At 33.7% G+C, this 19,433-nt stretch overlaps 1 long non-coding RNA gene across 1 annotated transcript; it reads left to right on the forward strand.

Annotated features, from left to right (window-relative positions):
• The first annotated feature begins 839 nt into the window (after positions 1 to 839).
• On the forward strand, positions 840 to 2,843 carry LOC128292944 (uncharacterized). The gene is made up of 3 exons (XR_008282938.1): positions 840 to 1,005; positions 1,911 to 1,952; positions 2,808 to 2,843. It is a non-coding gene; the product is annotated as an uncharacterized LOC128292944 (long non-coding RNA).
• Positions 2,844 to 19,433: the final 16,590 nt, after the last annotated feature.

The raw sequence follows: 19,433 nt of genomic DNA on the forward strand, positions 1-19,433 counted from the left end.
TCTCAAATACAACTCTTTAAAATTTCGTACCTAATCTTACCACTATTTTATTTTCAAGAAATCTTTCATGTATTTAAAACTTTAAATTTTCTTAATAGTATGTATCTTAAATAGCTTTTCTTCATTTTAATTTATATGCCTTCTTACTATATCAATATTCATTTCATGCATTTTATCAATAAGCATTTTATAAAATCATTATTTCATATATTTCATTTCTATATACTAATTCAATAACTTATTTTATTTCATATCTAAAATCTTACGACGTTAATCTTTCAATACTTATTTAAACCAACATTTTTCAATAAAAATAATTATAATTAATTCATAAGTTTATATTCAATTAACTCATACACTTTTTCATTATTTCCAATTCATTTTATTTTCACTTCTTATTTCGTTATCTCAATTTCAATTCACATTTCAATTCATAATTTCTGTAACGCCCCAATTTTCAGGAATTCTGTGAATGTTGACAAAATTTCATGCTTTGATTTTGTCATTTGTGAGTGAAATTATGAAATAGGACCTATGTGAAAATGTTTGAAAATGCGATAGGCTAAATTGAAGTGGCCAAATAAATAGGAGTGCAAAATAGGAGGATTTGCATGATAAACCTCCCATTTTACATGAAGTGGCCAGCCATCATGTTGTTGTAGACAAAATGTGCACTTGATATCCATAATTTATGGTACAAATTGATACAAATTGATAATAGGTTAAGTAAATATTCCATGATAATAGGTTATAGGTAAATGTTCCATGATAATGGGTTAGGTAAATGTTTCATGATAATGGGTTAGGTAAATGTTTCATGATAAGAATTTCATGTCTTTTGTATTAAAGAATTAAATGGATGAAATATGAAGTTTTATTAAAAGAAAAAGGGGTGAAAAGAACAAAGTTTTGTCCATCTTTGTTCATCATAGCTGAAAGTTAGAGAAGAGAAAGGAGAGGAGAAAGCTCTTGAGTATTCGGTCATTAGGAGGAGGAAAATTGAAGGTAAGTTCTTGGTACCTTGCTTTTATTTTGAGGTTCATGAGTTCTTGTTGATTCTACCTTAACTCTTAAAGTATATTTTGATTTTTGGTTGTGTTGTGAGCATTTGGTCATGAAGGAATTGGTTGTTGTTTCATGTTCTTTTGATGAAAAATGGAAGATATGTGAAGTTGAGCCAAACAAATGAGCATGCATGTGCCTTAGATGCTAAAGGGAAATCGGCTAACATGTTGTGCTTTAAAATGATGAAATGGAGATTATGCTTAAGTAAAATCATAAGATATGTGATGATTGATTGGTGATATACATGTTTAAATAACAAGCATGCAAGTTAGGTGTGAAAGAGTGATTTGGTAATAAATCTGCTTGAGACAGCAGCAGTAATGTGACTTTGGAAAATCACCATAAATTGTGGGAGATGAATTAGAAGCTGAATAAATTATTTAATTAAAGCTTAATGAGTCTAGTTTCAAATGAAATAAACTAGAACATATTTTGAATTCTGTACAATGAGAAATTTGATTCGTAATGAAGAGTGGTCAGATTAGTCAAACAGTGAAACATGGGAAACTTTGAGAAAAATCTGGTATTTATTGGATAAACCAAAAATTCTGAAAATTTTATGGATAGAAGATATATGAGTCTATTTTCAGGGAAAATTAACGGCACTTGATTTGGAGTTTCGTAGCTCCAGTTATAAATGATTTAGTGACTGTTGCTCAGGAAGACAGCTTGCAGTGAAATTATGATTATGTGGTAAACATTGACAAAAATTTGTTAATGAGTTGCTTATTAATTTCTTATAAGCTCACTATGATCTGTAGGTGTGGTTGGCCGAATATTGTAAGGGGTTAATATGTAGTTTGTATTTGAATAGTTAGATTAACGTGTTAGTAATCCAATTGTAGGCGGTTCGTGTGTGGATCTCGTCAACATATCGTCGCAAACAGGTGTGTAACTAACACCCTCTTTCTTAGTCTAGATCGGCAAAAGTCGAAATGCCGAAAACCGGTATTTTGTAGATTTGCGAGTGTGCGAATGCTCGTGAGGTAAATCGATTAATGTTTTTGGTAAGCTGCAATGTTTGGACCAAAGTGCATGATTTCGTGCCCTCGATATTTTTGGGCTTAATGGGCCAAAATTGGAATGATAGGCCAACGGCCCAATTCGTAAGAACCCTCAGTAGTGATTCATTAGTACGTGAAAGGTAGGAATATGCATGAAAACCCTAAAATGGATAAATTACTGAAATACCTTTAAAAGTAGAAATTTTACGCTTTTACCCCGGAGATAAATTACCAAATACCCCTAGGTTAAATTGACCTAAATGCATGTTTGATCGTTGTTATTTATTGCATGCCATGTTGTTATTATCGATGCATGGGACTGGGATATTGACGGAGGAAGTACTGAAAGTGGCTTGTCCACGTCTCGGAGGCTTTGCCTCAATTTATCGTTAATCGAGCGAAGAAGGTCAAGCTGTGGAGTGTTAATGGGTGGGTTGAGCTATTCCCCACATGGAGTGTATGGTGGGTACGGGTGGAGTGTAGTGGTTGGTGGGTTGAGTAGTCTCCCAAATAGGCTTGCATATGTTTACCGATGTTGCATGTATTTTGAAATGGGCCTATGGGCCATCATTATCTCAATAAGGGCTAAGGCCCAGCTTTATTGTAATCTGAAAAGGGCTCGCCCAGACCACTGTTACTTGAATGGGCTTAGCCCAATGGGCTTGAGCTGACTTGGGCTTTGAATGGGTTTTCCTTACACACTGAGTTTCCCAAACTCACCCTTCTTTAACCTTGCAGGTGAGTCTTGATGTGGGTGACTTGGAGCCGGAGGGATTCAGAGTGGCCATTGTGAACACTTTTGGGTTTGAAAAGAGACTGGTTTTCTTAAGTTATTTTAATTACTATTTAAGTTTTGGGTTGTAATAAGGCCATTTTAACTTTATTTTCTTCTTTGATTTTCTCGAGATTATATTATTTTAAACAACTTTAAATTGATGGATAATAATAATTCAAATGGGCTAGACTTAGGGCACGATTTCAAAACGATATTTTTTAAATAACACGATGACACGAATATTCAATTTACCAAAGATAACCACTCAAAGAAATTTCAACTTGTTATAACCAAGTGTGGCAATGGATGTGGACATGTCTAGGATTGGATCCAACCGGAGAGCTTGGTACTTAAGCAGCCTTTATGGCTCACCTCCTCTGTTATGGATACCTACCTGGTGCCCAGCTTCCATTCACTTGGTTAGTTTGACAAAATTCGGCTTTTTTTTTTAAAACACTAAAAAGGGAACACGGGTTTTTGACTTCAAAGTGGCATGTCAGATTCGGCCTTAACGTCTGGGCCGGGTTTGGGGTGCTACAATTTCTTTTATATATATATATTCAGTACGATCAATCAAATTTATTTAATTTTCTCGTTTCAGTTATTCACCCTATTAACAAACCCGGACTTTGACAGATACACGGATTCCAACCCAAACACACCAGTAATATCCAACTAAAACACGCCAGAATAATCATGTAATCCTCCCAAACACACCATAATCACATAGTCCTCCTACCCATATTAGTTTCTAGAATAGGGTACAAGGCATTATAAGGATTTACATATCATTTAACAAAAATTTCAATTAAATACTTACTGTTTCTTCATAAGTATATATCGTTCATTTCATTATATCAATATTTCATGCACCATCATTTCCATATATTTTATGTATATTTATTCTGGTAACAGTTCATATCAAACCTAACATAAATTATATTCCTTGGACTTATACTTTGTAACACCCCAAACCCGGCCTAGACGTTATGGTCGAATCTGGCGTGTCACATCAAGCCATTTTTCAAATTTGATCGTTCCAGTGAAAATCCATTACTGAATCTAAATTCCTTTATTATTATTATTAAACTAAAGTTCACATCAAAACATTTACCAATTTGTTTGCCTGTGGTATATTACCTCATTTGAAATCGCGGTAGCATTTTGAAAACTTTGTTGTTGGAAGCTCGTGTTCCTTAGAAGAATCATGCCATTTTGAAATCTCGAGTTTTCCTAGACTAGCAGTTTAGTATAAGAAATCACAATCCAAATTAAAACTTAAAACCCACCAACGACCTTATTACATAAATTAAAAACCCAAAATGAAATCTAATTGCAATTAAAAGAAACAGAAATAGTAGTGTGGCCATCTTCGAGTCCCTCGCAGCTACAAACCAACTAAGCTTAGGGATTACCTGCACAGTTAGAAACGAAGTGAGTTTATGAAAACTCGGTGTGTAATCCCAATAACAAAAAAAATAGTGAATAACACAGTATCAGTACAATACGGGCCAAAGCCCTATTCAGTCTCGACATATATTGGGTCGAAGCCTTTTCATAAATCATATCACTGGGCCGAAGCCTTTACTGTAAACGGTATGGCCCATAGGCCCATTTCAATATCACATGACATACCAATGAATGTATGCAAGCCCATTTGAGGAGACTACTCAACCCACCATCCGCTACTCTCCACCCGTACCAACCAAGCTCTCCATGTGGGGAATAACTCAACCCACCCAACCAAACTCTCCACTAGTAGCATAGCTTCTTTATCATATAACTGGAGGCCTAGCCTCTTTTAATAACTAGGGCGAAGCCCTTTTTGCACTTCCTCCATTTATATAAAACCCAACCCATGCATATAATGAGTATATCATAGCATATCATGTGCATCTCATAACATATCATGTGCATATCATGTCATATCATGTATAACAATATCTCATGCATCATATTCATAATTAAACCCTAAGGGGTATAATGGTCATTTTTACCTAGGGGCAACATAGTCATTTTTCATATTATAAGGGTAATTTCGTAATTTGCCAAATATCAGGCTTTCCATGTTCATTAACAATTATCAATATTTCTGAGTGTTTAAACAATGATCTTTAACCCACTTTATCAAATTCGGGCTTTTGGGCCCAAAACCCCTAATGGGCCCTACGAATGCCGATTTAGTCCACTAAGCCCACTTAACCCAAATTTTACAATAGTACTAACCGTGTTAACATGCAATTTTTCCAAATTCCATTTTCTATCAATTTTACACAAATGGGCTCGAAAGCCCATTGAGGCCCAACTTAACATCGTGCACAAAATTGTGCTCTTACCTGTTCCATCGATCCAAACACCGATCATATCGTATTTATCATATCTATAACCAAACGCAAAATCACAAGTTCCCGAAATGCCAGAGTTTTAGCATTTCGGCTTTTCAGCGAATATTAATCTAAGCTACTACGAGGGTTATTACACGCCTGCTATGGGTTGAAGTTGAAACGTTTCCAAAATCAATCACCTACGATAACTACCACCTATTAGCACACTCAAACTTAACTAATCCAATATCAATATATGTAAATCCTAAGCACATCAGTCATACGAAACATAAGGGCATATTCGTCATTTTACCATACAGGGGTATTATGGTCACTTTACCTTACAGGGGCTTTACGGCCTTTTTACCTATTAGGGGTATTTTAGTCATTTCATCCTACAAGGGTGTTTTGGTAAATCTATAAACCAAGGGTATTTCAGTAATTTGTAAACCAATGGTATTTATATAATTTTTAAAAAGTCAAGGGTATTTCTGTAATTTTGTAAATCAGGGGTATTTTGGTAATTTTACAAATTGGGGTATTTTAAATTTCACAAACCAAAGGTATTTTGGTAATTTTACAAACTAGGGGTATTTTGGTAATTCTACCCTACAAGGGTATTTTAGTAATTTCGCAATCGAGGGTAAAATGATAATTCTGTAAATCGAGGGTATTTTGGTAATTCTACCCTACAAGGGTATTTCAGTAATTTCACAATCAAGGGTAAAACAGTAATTCTATAAATCGAGGGTAAAACGGTAATTCTGTAAATCGAGGGTACTTTGGTAATTTTACAAGTCGAGGGCATTTTAGTAATTGGTAAACTAAAATATTCTAAACAAGGATAACAATACGAATGGGCCTAAAGCCCATTCTCGGCCCAAATAGGCCCACACGCTCGTGTGGCCTTTTTAGCCCAAATCTAGCGACAGATATGTGATTCACCTAGCCTATTCCAATATTTACTGCATAATCAAACAACTTATCCAATTGGGCCCGTAGGCCCATTGGGCCCACATGGCCCCTTTCGGCCCATCGCGGCCCGAAGTAGCCATCCTACAGCTAGAGTAGTGAGAAATACACACTTGATAGGAGACTGGAGTTAATCCACACTCCGAGCACTCTTAGCCGACGCCCAACCCAAATGAGCACGCCATAAAGCGAAAGGGATCAGCCAAGAAAGGTACCTTTACTCTCCTCATGGTTCTCTCTATTTAAATCCAGCTTCGCAACCACTCTTATGTTAGCTTCCCGATGTGGGATCCCTCCAACATCAGAGTTTAAATTCAACACCAACTATTGCCGCCCCCTGTTAGCAAAATAAATGCTCTTTGATTGCCATGAGTTTCGAACCCTGGACCTCCTTGCCAACTCTATGACGCCACCTTCCTGCCTCTTATGTGGCGCTACTTTGCCACTAGACCACAAGGCTTTTTGTGGCATATTTTATCCCTAATTAATTATAAGGTCTAAAGGCCAAAGTCCAGGTTACCTTAAAAAAAACCAGAATAAATTGCAAGAGCCAAGGCTTGAACCCAGGCTCCCATACAACCTTAATGACACCACAACCACTAGACCACATGCTTCTTTGTGTCATTTATTTAACACAATAATTTAAAAGGCCCTCATCCAAGCATCCAGTTTTTTTTCACTTAATACCAAAATTTTTGCTAAAGCCCAGGTTTGAACCCAAGATTTCTCCAACACTTCTAGGCCCTAATTCGGGGTGTTACATACTTATTTCATTTATCTATCTTCATAATTATTTCATGCAACTATTTTGTACATATATTTCCGTATGACCAATTCCTGTAAACATTTCACACAACCATTTTGTATAACCAATTCATATAACCATTTGTCGTCTAGTACATATTACCTGAATATTAGTTGTTCAACAGATGTCTTGGCGTCTCTCAACCACGATCTTATTTATCTTCGACATGATGTCATAGTGTCTTTCAACTATGGTCTTACTCATTTTTTATCAGGTTGCCATGGTATCTTTCAACCATGGTCTTATTCATTTCCCCGTCATGTTGCCATGGTATCTTTCAACCATGGTCTTATTTATTTCATGTCACGTTGCCATGGTATCTTTCAACCATGGTCTTACACATTTCATATCAAGTTGCCATGGTATCTTTCAACCATGGTCTTACACATTTGAATCGCGATGCCATTGCATCTTTTAGCTATGGTCTTACTCGTCTGAATCCTGATGCCATAGTGTCTTTCAGCTATGGTCTTACTCATTTTTGGTATGATGCCATAATCCGACTATGGTCTTACACGTGTATTGCCATGGCCTAGCCATGGTCTTACACTCGTGGTGCCATATCCTAGATATGGTCTTATCATCAGGATGCCATAGCCTAGCTATGGTCTTAGATATATATTGCCATGACCCAACCATGGTCTTATCCGTCAATTATCACTGATTACTGAATGTTCATACTCAATTCAGCGTTCTACTCCATTTGAACTTTTGATCTGATTTCCATAATTTAATAATATTCATAATTCAATAGCAAACATATGAAATAATACATTATATAAGTCATAATTTAGCAAATAATCATGAAAGTTCAATCATATAAACTTACCTGGCTAAATTGCAGAAATACCAAAATTCAAGGGCATTTTAGAAATTTTCTATTTTCTCTATTTTCCACCGATATTTATCTAAATTGATAATGTCATTCAATTTATTAATTTAAATAATAAAACAATTCATTTCAAATTTCACTTTCCAACAACATACTATCAAATATTTATCTCAATTTCATTCAATTCAATATTGATGCTTACCTTAAAATTTTTACTTACTATACATATAAATTTAAATATAACATTTATTCATACATTTATGAGTTTGGACTCATCATAATCATCTTTTACTCATATACTTGAGTATCACTTTCAACATTATCGGAATTAGCTCGGTTGGAAAACATCTCTATCTTTTAGTAAAATAAATCTCATCAGAGTCAGAAGATATCACACTATTACAGGTTATGTCATGTATTTCTAGACTTCACATATGCTACATTCGGTTCGAGAATCGACTAAACCTGAGCTCTGATACCACTAAATGTAACGCCCCTAACCCGCATCCGTCATCGGAATAGAGTTAAAGAGCATTACCGGAGTTACCAATTTATCTATCAAATATTTTATTTCATTTAACGTTCATATTTGGAACCAATTAAAATGAAACATATTATCCCTTAAGCGTACTTATTTTTTTTCGACGTGTTTTAGTTGAATTTATTACTCGTCTCAATATACTTAATTTCCTTGTATTAACGTATAAAAGAAAATCACATATTTACATGTCATGATAAATATCATTCTCTTTCCATTTTTCATAAACAAAAATCAAGTAATTCGTTATATCGATATTTAATGCATTTAAAATATACAATTCAAGTTACACTAACTTACCTCGTTGTTTGTTCATATTTATAATTTCATTAATCCAGTATCTTTTCTTTTCCATGTTCAATTCTCGTATTCGATTCATTCAGATCTTTATAAATAAATTTAATCGTCGTTTTCATTTATTTCATATTCTAATACATTCAATTAATGCTCGAAACAAAATTAACATTTTACCCCTAAAATTTTAATTAATGACGATTTCATCCCTAGGCTAAAAAAAATAAAATTCTTGCAATTTAATCCTTATTTCTAGCTGTTATTCTCATACAAATTGATAACAACCCATGAATTCTATAAAATATCAGAATTTTCCATAATTTTAGCACTTTTCAATTTAATCCTTAAAACATGTTTTTTTTTCCAATCTTGAACTAAATTAATAATTTCATTCAATTTTGCAGTTTCAAATAATAAAATAATCCATTTCATGCAAATTGGTCATTTCTAACATTTTTACAAAATTGCCCACAAAATTTTACTTTTATTCGATTTAGTCCTTGAGCCTAAAACATGCAAATTAACCATACTAGCTAAATATTCATACATATTTTCCTCCTCCTCCTCTCCATTCCACATCCTTTATTTATATCACATGCTATAAGTAACATTATCAATAATTTCACTATTTACTTATATGTATATTCAAAACTGTCCATTTGCGTCATAGTCACTAAATTATTTATATCTTGAGCTTAAAAACTCGAAATTAAGATCCGATAATTTTATATGAAACTATATTTATGTATCTTCTTACCATAAAATTTTCAGAATTTTTGGTTCATCCAATAAGTACATTTTATTCTTTAAATTCACCCTTGTTCTGCTGTCTAATAGTTCCGACCCTTCTTTACTAAAAATTAATTATCTCATTGTACAAGATTCGGATGATGTTCTCGTTTGTTTCTATTTAAAATATATTTATTCATTATTTTAAGCATATAACTTTAAGAACATAATTATTTTTCTCCAATTTTTTATGATTTTTCAAAGTCAGAACAGGGGAACCCAAAATCATTCTGACCTGGTCTCACTAAATTTATTATATCTCACAATTCAATATTCCATTGCTTACACCATTTCTTCTATAAGAAACTATACTAAATAAGATTTAATTCAATATTTTTTTCATCCTCTAATTAGATTTCCATAATTTATGGTGATTTTTCAAAATTAACCTACTGCTGCTGTCTAAAACTGTTTTAGTGCAAGATGTTTATTTACCATGTTTATAACACCCTTATTTTCTTTCTCTACACTATTTCTCATTACTTTCTCTTATTTTCCCTTCACTAACATATCAAGAACATGAGACCATATATAAGAAAACTCTACTTTAACATCAATTCCATGCTTTTTCAATAATATTAATCTTAAAAATGTATTGAAATCTTGATGTTCTTACCTTGTTCCATTGATTTCAATCTTTAACTTGATTTTCTCTCTCCTCCAGCTTCTATTTCTTGAATCTAGCTTAATATTCTAGCTCCCCATAGTCTCCTTGTGATCTTTCTCTCTTGATGGCTATGGAAATTCTTTTGATTTCTAGGTGAAAATGGTAAATTTTTGGTGAAAGGACCAAATTATAAAGAAAGTAAAACTTTCTTTCTTTCTCTCTTCTTCTCACGTTAGTTTGCATGGGAAAGATAATGGATGGTGTGTGTGTGTTGTTGTTCTTTCCACACACACACATATATATATATGGACTAAATAAAATAATAAAATAATAAAATATCTTATTAAAATATTAAATAAATAATAATTATCTAATTAAATAACTATAAAATATCACCAACATCATCATTACTTTCTAGATTTCTCTCTATTCCAATTGACCGTTTTGCCCTTCGTGATCTTTTAAAATTCTATTCTCGAGTCATCACCTAATTTGGTAAAATTACAATCTAGTCCCTCATAATTCTTCACCTATTCAATTTGGTCCTTATTCATCAATTTTCCTTGGTTTCTAGATCATTCCACCCTTAAAATATTTGCACTATTAGTCCTTCAACTTTTTATATTTACACTTTAATCCCTCAAATTTTGAGTATTTACTCTTGGGCCACAAGACTTTTCTCACTTTTACAATTTAGTCCTTTCTTGAATCAATATGTCATAATATACTTCCTAGTGACATAACTCAATTTTCCTCTTCTTGTCACTTTATTTTCTTATTTTATTGTATTAAGGATAATATCTTACTGTAGAAATTTTCAGGGTGTTACAATTATTCTGTACCTTTTCATGGACATCAACGGCCAAGGGAGCTAATCTTTCCTCTCTTCAAGGCTGGTCGTCTAGCTGTCCAAAGCAACATCTTGGAGCTTTCACATTGCTATAGCAACTCTTCACATGGAATGGCCATTCATTTTTGTGCATTCACGCCAAAGGACTATTAACATTCAAGTTTTACACTTGCATGGCCATTGGAGTGCCCTAAAATGCTCATTAAGGTCAAGCCTCTTTAGCTTATCCAAGTAGCACATTAAAGAAGCCTCCAAACAGTCTTAAATCACCTTGGTCAAATCTGCCCATGCTAATTCAGCCATTAATTTGTTTTCAATTATTTTCAGCTGATTGAGCTCTTCCAAGGGTGTCCATTGACGTCCCCAAGTCCAAGGAAGCTTCATGGAAGGTGTTCGAAAGCTTTAAGGAAGTTTCCTCTTCCTTAAGTGTTAAGTTGCTGTCCATTTAAGTTTCCTAAGTGTCTATTCGGCTAGATGTTGTTTTAGACTATAAATTATGTAGCTCATTTTACTTGTAAAGGTTAGTGATCAAATATATTACAACTTGTTATATTGTGATGTTGTTTTGAATCTCCTTGATCTCCTAAGACTTCATTGACTTATTAAAGCTCCTTTGTGACATCAATTTTGTCTTTGGTATCCTGAACTTATCACTTTGATCCAAAGTGTGGCGTTCAAATTATACCGAGGTTCCTATCATCTTTGATAGCTGGTCGAGGTCTTTATCAACTATTCAATATCCTTTCATTGCATTTCTGACTTAGGTGTTCTCATAAGTTATGGGTTAACACATCAATATTGTGTTAGTTCTTACTTGAAACCTTAGCCAACTTCCATTCCACCATTTCTTAAATTGTCCAATAACTACATCGAACCATTTTGAGCCTAGCTTCTTCTTCCTAAACAAATCTTCTTGAAATGAACCTTAACTTACTTGATTTACGATCGGGAAAACATTACGACTCAATTCTCAATCGAGGCGAGTGCGTATCAAGAGTCATAGTATAGGTCTCTTTGTCTCGAAGTCATTGGTGAATAGGAATCACAATAGGAATCTTTTCTCGAGTAGTCATCAAATGTATATATCCGTGATGTTCTCGGTTCTGCTCTCCGACTTGATGACATTCGTTCCCGTTGGTCTCTTTTCTCCACATGGTCTAATCTCTCATGCAATTTGTCAAAATTAGTATTCACCATTCTTCACACTTCTTGCACCAAATATTGATATTCTGATTCGGTAAATTCTTTGCGAGACATGATTGTTATCGTTGAAAAGGAAAATTGTTAAGTAAAATAGAAATAAATTCCTAACTACAAAATCCTCGTGAGTTCACTCGGAAAGAAAGAAGAAATGTGACACACACGCTCGTGTTTACACTCTTTATAGGCTTTTTCTTCACTCGAATAATCTCACAGCTCGTGCCTTTTACCTCTCAAACTTTTCTCTCGTAACTTCATAGTCTGACTTGCTAAGGTCTTATCGTTGGCTTAGAGGTCGGTTGCAAGTTGTTTAACAAAGGATAAAGATGAGGGGGTCAATGGTAGGTTGAAACAAAAATTGAAATGGTTTTGAGTGTGGCATTGGGGTATATGAAGATGATAGAATCAGGACTTAATGATCGAAAACACAAGTAGATGAACACAAACCTCTTTAAGCACTTTTTTCGAAGATTTCAAAACTTGCATTTTCAAATATATATTCTTTTTTTTTTTGACGAATTTTTTTTCAACTTTGAATTTCCTTTTTTTTTTACTACATTAAGATGAAAATAATAAGAACAAAAGTCAAGGAATTTTTTTATATTTTTTGACTTTTTTCACTATATGAACCTATTCCCAATGATGGTGGGAACGTTGGTACTTCCCATTTTGCAAGCTCTGATACCAAATGATACGATCTTCCTTGGGGATGAATCGAGTCGTATGTGAAATGCCCGATCGTCTATGAAGTATTGTTCGATTTGTTCAAAAGGATGTTTTTAAGTAAATAGGGTGGAAGCTATTCAATGGGTTCAAAGATAGGGATTAAAATATGAAATGTAAGGTGGGAAGGAAGGAACTCAAAAGCAAGCACGAACCAATACTAGAGAGTATTGACCCAATTGCTTATAGGCTTTTAAGGTGATCGAATGAAAAAAGGTAGACCTCGAGCCACTACTTAGCAAAGTAGGAACTTAGTATAGTTTTGAATGCCATACTATGAATAGTGATAAGTTCGAGATAGAAGAAAAATAGGTTGATGCCACTAGGCCTTCTAATAAGCCAACAAGTCTTCAACGATGTTAGGGAGAAAAGAATCTCACCAAATAGATTCATTAACAAAGAAGCAATAATCAAAATTCAACCACCTTTACAGGTGAAAGTAAACAACTATTTATAGCCTAGTTTGGAGTAGCTGAATGTACAATGCATAAACTTAAAAGCTAATTAAATTCGGTTAGAAAATTCTAGAATGAACTAGAAGAAAACCATTAGAAAACAAGGTCCAAATTTAGTTGAATAGAGCTTCAATAGTCAGCTTCATAAACAAGCAAAAGTGCTTAGAAAATGATGAATGAAAGGCCAAACCATCATGTTGTTTCCTTGATGCATTCATGCATGCTTAGTAATGAAGGATAGCCATAGTTCATGAATGTGTAGCCCTTTGATGCTCTTACATCTCCATTGGTCGAATGAACCTTGAATGTGCCTTGAATACTTGAATGGACATCTTGGATATGCATGAAACATGCATAAAACATCCCAATGTATGTTCTTCCATCATTACGGTCCATGAATCTTCCAATACATGCACATAAAATAGCCCCAACTTGCAGGAATGTCCCCAATACATGAATTCCTTCAAATGTCATCCATTGAACATTAGTTGTGCATGCATCCTGCCATACGATGTTTTAAGCCATGCATGTACTTGCATTAATGGCTCCTTCATGCATTCGATCACTTTAGGGAACTTAAATCTTGGCCGAAAGGTTGCTTAGGGATCACCAATAGCCAGCCCACCATGCATAAATTCATTCAAGCATGACTCTTATAATCCATGTACCTAGCCATGCATGAATCTCATTAAATGTACTCAACACATTCAGCTGAACCTACAAGAAACATGAACACATTAAATCCCAATGCATATTCGGTTGAACATGTTAAGAGCATGAACTAGACATCATAAATATCATGCTAAGCTAAACTAAACACATTAATTAAAGACTAGCTAGTGGCATTAAGTTCGGCTAGCTCAAACTAAGTGAAAACATTTAATGAACGTATTTGAGCTAGGATTTTCGTTAATGAGTTGTAGCAAACTAATTAATATAAAACTAAAACTTAGTTTAATTTATTGAAATAAAGAATAAGCTGAAAATAAGCCCAGTTGATCTCAAACGAGCTGAAACAAGCTGAAACAAGCTCAAATGAGCTGAATTGAGCTGGACGGAGCTCGAGGAGCTAGAAATGAGCTAGGATCAGCTTGCCAACAATGCACGAGTTCTTTGGATAGTTGCTTTGAGCTGATTTTGTGAGTATTGGCCCTTGTTTCGTACCAAGGTTTTGCATTAGAAGCTAAAATAGCTCCTAGGAAATGTTTATATTGCAATCAGCTCATTAGAACTTCAAATAACTTGAGGAGCTCATTGTCAGAGCTTAATGAGCTTCGAGGTGTGCTCGTATTATTCCCCCCTCTTGAGAGCAACTTGTCCTCAAGTTGAAACGTTTGTCCATTTGAAAATGTACCTTCTTACGCAGCTTTCATCGGTCAAATGGGATAAAGGATATCACACAAGCCATATTCAACAATGACAAATGCAAAGTATTCAAATAGCATATTTAAAATTTATTCCAAAGGTCATATGGCCAAAATCTTATTCAGTCATAACATGGATACTTCCCATTGTCACACAAGTTCAATATGCCATCAATATAAACAATTGAAGAGAAGGGGGCCAAAGATTGATTACTCCCACAATCTTGCAAACGAATATTCATTCCTCGTTTCAACCACATTCCATTGGGTCCAAAACAAAGAACACATTTACTTGGATTTTCAATTTGAACATCCTCTACTTGCCGTATTTTATTGAATGGATTTACACTAGCAGGGTAAATAATATGGCCACTTTCCACAAAGTCATCATCAACAGCACCGATTTCTTCATCTTTCAAACAAAACAAAGATATTATTGACTTACCTTGATTATCTTGGAAGTTACATGATGAAAGTTCGATTTTACCTCGTTTGCGCAAAACAAACCTTCACTCCTCAGCAAGGTAATGTAATCTATATTTTGAACTCGAATAAACCTAAAAAGGTGAAAAGACAAAAAGGTAGTTTGCGCTTATCAAGATATAATTTCCACAAAAATGGAAGATGTTAATATCACCATAAATAAGGTACTTAAAAGAACATGATGAGATGTTATTCACAGGTTGAACGCATGAATCGATTTCGGGATTAAAAACAAAATTTCCAGAATCAAAAACTTGATTTTGATTTTGTAAGCTCACCACAGGATTTATTTTTAGAAATGAATATAAAAATCATAACAGATGAAAAGGTACAACAAATTTATTTACAATGAGATTACAGTACTTATCTTTTCTTGATAACAACTCAAAGTGGCTTACTCCCAGCTTAAAGACTCAATTTTGGTCACTTAGCCCGATATACAGCAAGAGTTTCACTTTCTCAAATAAATCACAAAAGTAGATCAAAGAAAGTTTAGGCAGACGAATATGCAAACATTCATACTTCACAAAACTCAATCAAATAGGCAGATCAAAACATGGAAACTTCATACAAAAATTTAAAATTTTCTTTTGATGGACACAATCCAAAAAAGTAAGCATTTTGGATGAAAACCTTTTAACATGTATGTCAAACAAATGAATTGTAAACATGCAACTTTTCAAAAGTTCAAATCCATCACAGACCAATCGAATAGGCATGTTTAAGCAAAAAGGTTTAGTACATATATTCAAAGAGTTCAAGTATTCAAAAACATCAAAATTTGTATGTGCAAAACTTTTATCACACATCTCCACAATTCGCATAGGCGAAAGTAGCCTAACAGAAGGGTTAAACATGTCATAAGATAAAACTTTCATGGCATTTTTCGAAATAAGGTCATTAACGTCAAAAGTTGAATAATAATTAACCAAATCAAAATTTGGAGACCTTTCAGAAATTGAACCATCAAAATCTTTATTAGTAGTTTTTAAATGAAAGGACCGTGACTCGTTAAACATGGACTCTTTACCTCGCTTACCTTCAGAAAAAAGTAGGCAGTTGTCTTTCTCGTTCTTACCTTTCTTGTATAACAAAAATCGCCGTTCGTTGGGAAGGTATTGAAGCTAGAGTTGGTCACACGAATTTTCAAAAATTTGGGAAGAGATATCACAAGAAGAACTAACAAGTGGGTTAGTGGAAACAATCCTCGCTTGCTCACTAACATCTTTTCCACTCGAATCTTTTTCTTTGGAAACACTCGTTTCTTTTACCTCAGTTTCTTTTTCCACTCTTTTCTTTAAATCAAACTCTTTTTCTTTTTCATTCTCTTTTTCAATCTCATTTTCTTTCATCTCTTCCTCTTTTTCTTTCATTTCTTTGTTTCTTTTCTAGATTTCATTCAAGATGCTCTCATTTTCTCTCATAATCTTTTCTTACCTCTCTTTTCTTTTGATCTCTTTTTGCTTTTCATCTTTTTCTTTTCTTTTTACAAGAGGACACAAAAAATTTAGGAGAATAATCATTTTATTCAAAAGAAGAAAAATCATTTATATATGGTTCACGAACAATCCTTCGTAAAGATCTCTCCGTGGATGTTTTCTTTGGAGTTCTTGAAGAGGTGTATCTTTCATCTCGCACGGCTTCTCGAAAGGATTCAAAATCAAAATTAGCTTCTCTTCGTCTCAAACTCCTTGATGAAAAGGAATCTCGATCGAAATCTCTTCTTGAATTCTTCGATGAGTAGGAGTCATAGTATAGGTCTCTTTGTCTTGAAGTCGGCAACTAGGAATCACAATAGGAATCTTTTCTCGAGTAGTCATCAAATGTATATCTTCATGATGTTCTCAGTTCTGCTCTCCAACTTGATGACATTTGTTCTCATTGGTCTCTTTTCTCCACACGGTCTAATCTTTCGTGCAATTTGTCAAACTTAGTATTCACCATTCTTCTCACTTCTTGCACCAAATATTGATATTCCGATTCAGTAAATTCTTCGCGAGACATGATTGTAATCACTGAAAAGGAAAATTGTTAAGTAAAATAAAAATAAAGTCCTCACTACATAATCCTTACGAGTTCACTCGGAAAGAAAGAAGAAAAGTGACACTCACGCTCGTGTTTACACTCTTTATAGGCTTTTTCTTCAATCGAATAATCTCACATGCTCGTGCCTTTTACTTCTCAAACTTTTCTCTCGGAACTTCGTAGTCAGACTTGCCAAGTTCTTATCGTAGGCTTAGGGTTCAGTTGCAAGTTGTTTAACAAAGGATAAAGATGATGGGGTCAATGGTAGGCTGAAAGAAAAATTGAAATGGTTTTGAGTGTGACGTTGGAGTATATGATGATGATAGAATCGAGACTTAATGATCAAAAACACAAGTAGATGAACACAAACCTCTTTAAGCACTTTTTTTCGAAGATTTCAAACTTGCACTTTCAAATATATATACTTTTTTTTTCACGATTTTTTTTCAACTTTGAATTTCCTTATTTTTTTTACTACATTGAAATGAATACAATAAGAACAAAAGTCAAGAAATTTTTTTTATATATTTTTATTTTTTTCACTTTACGAAACTATTCCCAATGATGGTACTTTCCCAATGATGGTACTTACGTTGGTACTTCTCGTTTTGTAAGCTCTAATACCAAATGATACAATCTGCCTCTAGATGAGTCAAGTCATATGTGAAATGCCCGATTGTCTACGAATAAGTATCGTTCAATTTGTTCAAAAGGATGTTTTTAAGTAAATAAGGCGGAAGCTATTCAATTGGTTCAAAGATATGGATTAAATATGAAATGTAAGGATGGAAAGGAAGGAACTCAAAAGTAAGCACGAACCAATACTTGAGAGTATCAACCCAATTACTTATAGGCTTTTAAGCTGATTGGATGTGAAGCAAATCTGGTAGCATCATGTTTTGACACAACTCGCCGACCTCAGAATTAGCCTAAACTTGAAGAGCCCAAAGTAAGATGAAATATTTCATAGGCCTGATTGATTAATTAATATATTTTTATTGAAATTAATAAGTTTGCATATTTTTAATTTTAGACTTGCACTTTGTGTGTTCTGCATTTAATAAAGTTATGCATTATGTAACTTCCATGCTAGTTAAGTATGCATCATAAATAATGACATGCATTATGTAACTACCATGTTTTAAGTTTGCATCATTAAATTAAGTCTTGCATTAAGTACTCATTTGTTCATTTTGTTAGCATTTCAAACCATGCATTTAAGCATCTTAGTTTAATAAATGAGTTGCTAGACATTTATTCAACTCATCTTAGTTTAATTAATAAGTGTTTTTGTTGAACTTCATTAGTAAGTGTTGCTCATAATTATTCTAGTTACTAGGATTATTTATGGATGCATGATTTAAGTTTAATGAATTATGCTTCTATTAATTTAACTAGTTGCTGGAATAATTGTTGCATAGGTTTTAGCCATTTATTTAAGTTAAGTGTTTAATGAGTGCATGTTCAATAAGCTTAATTTATTGTGTTTAAATACAGGTAACTTTTCAACTCATAACCGTTACAATTCAAGGCTGTTACATATTAAATAAAGTGGCTTTTCAAGATATTTTCGGTTACAAAGCAAGGGGGCTGTTATAAAAAGGGTTATATATCATTTAAAGGAGGTTTAATGAGCATTATATCATCCAAATTAATTTTAGCAGCAACCTTTTCCACTACCAGCCGTTTTTGCCACTTCAAAGGTCATTTCAAGCATTCAAACACCAATTAAGAAGCTGGTTAAGAGTTGGTATCCATTCGGCTGACCAAGGGCTAACTCAAGAGTTATTTTTCAAGCAATTAAAGTCATTCATTCAGCTGAATTGAAGTGAATTCAAGGATGGAGTTATTTGGCTCAAGAATGTAAAAAGACTTGAGTTTAATTTCAGCTTTTAATTGGCACATTAAGTTGAATGTTTGTGATTATTAAGCTAGCCTATTCTAGCACTATAAATAGGTGAAATCAGCCTTTGTAAAGGGACTTTTGCTGAATATATATGAAATATTAGAATTGTGAGTTATCCAATTCTCCTTGTTCTTACGGAATTGATTTGATTTATCAAGCTTAGCTTGTGGCATCTATCCTTTCCTTGTTATTGAACTTTTCACTTTCAAAGTATGGCGTTCATTTATACCGAGGTTCTTATCATCCATGTTAGTAGGTCGAGGTTCATCATATACCAAGGTTCCTATCATTCTTGATAGTGAATCGAGGTCTTTTCTTTGCTGTTTGTTTTCAAACCTTTTTTCCTTCTTTCTTCAAGCCTTTTATTTGTTTTAACCTTGTTTGTTTTAAAACGTTCAACTCTTACTAAAATTCACAATTGG

The sequence above is a fragment of the Gossypium arboreum genome, chromosome 5 (genome assembly GCF_025698485.1).
Source record: "Gossypium arboreum isolate Shixiya-1 chromosome 5, ASM2569848v2, whole genome shotgun sequence".
Classification (NCBI taxonomy): Eukaryota; Viridiplantae; Streptophyta; class Magnoliopsida; order Malvales; family Malvaceae; genus Gossypium; species Gossypium arboreum.